This window comes from Botryllus schlosseri, chromosome 13 (assembly GCF_051294905.1).
Source record: "Botryllus schlosseri isolate E-star chromosome 13, Bs_hap1, whole genome shotgun sequence".
In the NCBI taxonomy this organism is placed as follows: Eukaryota; Metazoa; Chordata; class Ascidiacea; order Stolidobranchia; family Styelidae; genus Botryllus; species Botryllus schlosseri.
In genome coordinates this window covers 19,732,375-19,738,466 of record NC_137248.1, presented here as the reverse complement: position 1 = coordinate 19,738,466, position 6,092 = coordinate 19,732,375, and the positions used below count along the sequence as shown (strand labels likewise).

Sequence of the window (6,092 nt, the reverse complement as noted above, 5' to 3'; positions counted from 1 at the left end):
TATCGAAAATTATGACGTCATAACCAGTATTGGATTCAAGTCACTACCTTCGAGTCGTATATTTTGACTCAAGTCAAGCCGCTGGATTTTCGGAAATGACTCGGGTGATGAAGTGATCGACATCGAAGTATGAGAAACAAACACCAAACCGCTCATGCCCTCCTAACAGTGGCCGAACAGTATTATATCTCAGAGAAGCGAAATGTGGGATGTAGCATTTTTCTCGATCTAAAAAAAGCGTTTGACTGCGTAGATCATAAAATTCTCATCTCGAAACTGGCGCGTTACGGACTTCGGGGCCCACAACTTGAGCTCATGAAAAGTTACCTCACTGGACGCCAACAAATGGTTGCGATCTCAGACACCTTGTCCTCTCCTCACCTGGTGACCTGTGGTGTGCCCCAGGGCTCAGTACTTGGACCGGTCCTTTTCACCTTATATGTCAACGACATTTTTGAAACCCATACTGTTCGCTGATGATACTCACCTCCTCTCTTCCGCATCTTCGACGGCAGAGCTGGATGCCTTGACTGGTGACCAAATGCCTAAAGTCCATGAGTGGACGGCCCAGAACAACCTTTGCATAAACACCTCGAAATCGCAATTGCTGACAGTAAATTCAAAAAATACCCTAACCGTTAATATCGCTGGTCAGCCCGTTTCCAACACCGATAATGCCAAATATCTTGGGGTTTTACTGGACTCGAACATGTCCTGGAAGAGTCATATTCAGTCCCTAGAAACTAAATTATCGCCGAAGTGCGGCCGGTTCTACAGCCTTAGGTGCTTCATGCCAGCATAGGTTCTTCTGATACTCTTTAAATCCTTAATCCAATCGAAGTTACACTATGGCATCCTATGTTGGGGGGCTGCCAGTAAAACTGCACTCAAGCCACTGCAAAAACTACAACATAAAGCACTCCAAATCATAGCTAGGGGCCTGGCTGCCCATCCAACAAGTCGCTGCTGAAGAGATTCGGCGTCCTAAACATAGAAGATATGCGGAAACTAGAAATCGCCAAGTTTATGTATCAGTTCCACTGCGGTCGTTGCCCCGAATATTTCAATGACTTCTTTACCCCGGAATCAAAAGCGCACAAGTACAACACACGCGCGTTCACGTCGTCCAAATATCATATGATCGACCGAAAAGATCATCGCTCCATCAAATATGCCCGACCTGATGTGTGGAACAGTATCCCGCCGGCCATCCGACAGTCGACGAGCATCTCCACATTCAAGTCGAAATACAATCAATTACTACTAAATAAATACAGTCCATCCTCAAGATTACCGGACCACGACTGACGTATCGATCTCGCTTCCCATGACATGCCGCCCTATTTCTTGTCGCTTTCTTTTTCTATACTATCTTCTTTACTTTCATTTAGTGTGCATGCCTCCTCTTTACATCGCCTAGGCCAAGGTGGGTGTCAGATTCCATAGACTACTCCTTGTCGCTTCGACATCTTCCTGTCTTTTCATTGTATCGCATTTTTTGTGGTGTATTGAACTGATAAAATTGCTAATAAACCAATGATGATGATGATGGGTGAAAGCATCGGCCTGGATCGATACCGCTGCCTTCTTTCTTAATAATTCAATTGAGCCCTTGGCGATATAACTTATTATATGGTAAAAGTGTGGATTTTTAAATGGTATGGAAAAGTAATATTGCTAAATTCGGGAAAATTTGCATATTTTGGGCATATGTCGTAGAGCAAGAACTTGACGTGATAGAAGAAAACCAGGGGCATTTCTGGAATCAGCACGTCAAAATTAGCCTAAATCAAGTGCAAAATCAAAGTCAACAAATTTTGCGTTCAAAACTGTTGCCCAGTGTTATTGTTGTTGACTGAGTAATATATATGTACAAACTACACTATATCACTTCGATTTATAGCGTAAAAGAGGGTAGTTAATGTGAATGCTGAGCACTGTATCAAATATAATACACTGCTTTAGATATATCCAGGCCGTGTTATTTTTGGCATATGCCAAAATAGCTTGTTTGTGGCATTTTCGGGTTGGTATTCTATTTCGCCTGCACCATCGAGATGCTTTGACGACGGAGATGCGATACGGCCTTTTATAGTAAGGTCATCTCGTCTACATTCCCGTTTTTTTCTCCTCCATGCTATCCGGGATTGCTGAGCGCTTAACAGGATAGCCGTGGATACCAGTTTTCGAGTCTTTAGTCTGACCCAGCCGGGGATCGAACCCACGAGAATCCGGACGCATCAGCTTTACACTATCTGGAAGTCATAAAATATGCTATATCCGCACTTCTGCAATATCTATTCTCAATATTCGATTCGCTATGCGTGCATTCACACACTCACACAATACCTATGATAACAATTAGGGATGGTGTGAACCTCTGAAAGGTTCAGGTTCGTGTGAACGCGAACCAATTTGAAAGGTTCCGTGTGAACGCAAACGTGAACCCCATGACGTCACGTGACGTCATATTGCTAATTCCAACCCTATACATTTCAGTGAAGTGATAGCCTATCTTAATGTACATTACACAATGTACACGGTACCCAGCGACGACTCGGGCCACATAATGCTACCAGGCTGAAGGGCATATTAACGTTTTAAGCTTCGCCAAGTGTATTAACTGGGGCAATCAAATGATGTAATAATCCCATAAAATCAATATCTTCCGTCGCTCTGCCAACAAGTTCGACAGGGAAGTAGAGGAATATAAGCCCCCTTGATGGTCTAGACCAGACCGGATAATGTATTCGGCGTCTGAGTGTAAAACGGGTTTCTATATTTGCTACAGATGCTACGCCATTAACAAGTTATTCAGCACTAGCCAACACCCCAATCGCACGGATTTGTTTTTTTATGATACAATAAACATATGAAATCAAGATTGACCCCGTAAGCCTGCTAGATTTTTACATCAGACAACGATATCAATTTCATTGATTGGTTGAATTTAAGCATAATTCGCTGAATACCTACATGTAGTGTATTTCGCTCTTGATGCGGTGTGATAACGGGTCAAGCTCGCAGCAGATAGTCACTAAATATTCAAGTAAACTTTTGTAACAAACAGGGCTTTGGAGCCGGAGCCGGAGCCCCGGAGCCGCGCATTTTTACCGGAGATGGAGCCGGAGCCGGAGCTATACATAAAATTCAGCCGGAGCCGGAGCTCGAGCCAGTTATTTTAGGGGAAGCTCCGGCTCCGACGTAGGCTATTTCATAAGATGTTATTATATATGCAACAACCATATCGCTGAGCTCAGATAATTCAACAGCAGGCCTTCGCGAAATTAAGAATCTTTTCCTCTTTGGCGCTACCTTTTCCGACTAACCATGTTTCTGGGGATTTAACAGCAGAGCAGTCACATGTTCAATGTTCAATTTTCATTCATGAGTGCCGAACCTCGGTATGCGAAATATGCCTTTGAATATTGTGGGTATTCGGCATACCCGCAATTTCATCATCAGCACAACCTTGTTGGCCAATTGTACGGTTCGAAAATAATGATCACTTTGTATTACGCGAAATGGGAGAGGATAAAAACGTGATTTAGCTGCACATGTCGATATGACGAGTACGAGTCGAGAAATTCCATCTCATCGTCGGATGAGCAAATTCTCGTTCTTTCGTGATTGTTCTTTAATCGGACCGCGAAATTGGACAGTATTACTGTGTATGCAATTATGCATGCGAACTGGAGTTCATTACTGCGCATGATCGTCATTCACTCCTATGAGGATTTTCGAGCGTAAATAGGGGGTGGAAGAAGAGTAGACCAAAACACCGTTACACTCAGCAAACAATTGTCGCGGTGCGAACTACTCAATGCGATGGCAGCACCCCATGGTATTTTATGTTGGAGACAAATTACTGATTTGATACCCGATTTCCAATTTGTAATCATCTGTTTCGTAAATTCATTCTTGATGTCTGCTTGATACTCTAGTATTCCCGAATTATCGCGCACTGTGACTTGTAAATGTGCAATGTGCATACTGCATAGTGTAATTCGTTATCGGCATGGCACAGTGTTTAATTCGGTTATTCTATTCGTTTAAACGGGAAAATATTATATTCCGATATACTTGATCGACACCAGAGTTGGATCAATTGCAATTTGTAATTGAGCTGAATGTAATTATTACATTTTTTCATGTAATTGTAATTGTAATTGTAATTGAATCATTCCTATTTTGTGTAATTGTAATTGTAATTGTAATTTGATCAAAATGTTGCTCAATTACAATCTCAATTACATTTTCATGGAAACCTGACAATCACAACATAAAATAATCATTTAATCAATCATTTATTCGTCGCACCAGTGAAAATCCGGTACGAACCAGGATGACGACGAGGCGCCTTAAGGCCTTGGTAAACAGTCACCATGTAATAATTAGCCTATTTACATCGGTGTTCTATGCGTGCTGCGTTATGACTAGATAATTCAGTCACGCTAAACTGTTTCGCATACTTCGGTAGCAACAGAAAACTTTGTGAATTACAATATAGGCTAAACCAGTGGTTCTCAAACTGGGGGTGTGCCTCCTTGGGCGGCGTGAAAGCATCTGAACGGGGCGCGACGGTCCAGTGAACTGAAATCTTTTCCGCGCTTGGCCCGATTCACCTCCGTTTTAGGGTTATTGCTCGGTGTATAGTCTGAATTTCATATTGTAGAATTCTCTCATCAACAGTCATAACCTTCCATACCATCAAACTATATGTAAGGATTGCTAACTTTCTGATTTCATTGAGTGCTATGACGATGGGGCACGAAATATTCACTTTCATAAAGGGGGGAGTGTCTAAAAAAGTTAGAGAACCAGTGGGCTAAACTAAATCTTAATATTTCAAAAATGGATGAACAGCAAATAAACTCGTCTGAAACCTGTGCTGAACCATTTCTTACACCACGGTCAAACCTTTTTTAATCGCTGGCCAGCACCGAGGCTTGTTGCAACAATAGCAAAAAAAATTCAAGTTTCCAACCAAGGCTTCATCAAACTTGATCACGCATTTGCAGAGATGTTATCCCAATTTTACCTCCAATCTTGGTCAAATTTACTGGGGCCAGAAACTTTTCGCACCCTAATGTTCATCAAATGCAATCTAACAGTTTCCGAGCAACTGAAAATGTAAATGCGAACCAAAATATTGTAATTCTTAGTTATCAGGAGGCTCTTTCCTTTTGCATTTATTTTAATTTTACGCAACTTATCGGTATCATCCTTATCGCTGACGCCTTACCAATTACATTTCATTATCCTAACTCAGCGAGATAGTGTAATGGTTATGCGTCCGGTTTTCTCGATCGGTAGGTCGTGGGTTCGTTCCCCGGCCGGGTCATACCAAAGACTCGAAAATTGGTATCCGCAGCTATCCTGCTAGACGCTCAGCAATCGCGGATAGCATGGAGAAAAATACGGAGGCGTAGACTAGATGACTTCACGGCCGTATCGCAAGCCCGTCGTCAAAGCATCTCGATGGTGCAGGCAAAAAAGAATATCATATCTCTCATTGCACAGTTTAACATTCGGCAAAAAAAAATGACTCAGCTCCGAGTAGCCTAATCGTTTGATTACATTTCATTGACTGTCCTGTAGCATATTCGTTGTTAGTCGCTCAAACCTTTGGTTCTTAACAGTCGCTTGTAACATTTTTCTGTGCTATTAGTTTTCAGTACTCATGATTAGGAATACGTTCGAGTTTTTTTTAAAAAGGGTATTCTACATATCAGGAATGAAACATGCATAGCTTGAGTTTGTTGCTAATTACGTCGCTACGGTTGTCAAAGAACACCTCTTTACTTAATAAATTACCTGTTTAAAAGTAATTGTAATTGTCATTGTAATTGTAATTTGATATTTTAAGCATTGAGTTATTGTAATTGTAATATAATTGAAACATGCAAGGAAGTAATTGTAATTGTAATTGTAATTGAATAAAAATATTGTAATTGATCCAACTCTGATCGACACCTGATTGACTGATAGCGAGTGCACGAATACCGAACGTTAAACCATTGACCATTTGGTACAAATCGAATTTGTATTGATGAGGTCGTGATATATGCCCATATTGCTCTTACTACAGT

At 41.4% G+C, this 6,092-nt stretch overlaps 1 protein-coding gene across 1 annotated transcript in view; it reads left to right on the top strand.

Moving 5' to 3' along the window:
* LOC145453807 (von Willebrand factor A domain-containing protein 3A-like) overlaps positions 1 to 6,092 on the top strand; it is a 173,765-nt gene that overhangs the window by 27,972 nt on the left and 139,701 nt on the right. The gene's annotated exons all lie outside the window — the stretch shown is intronic.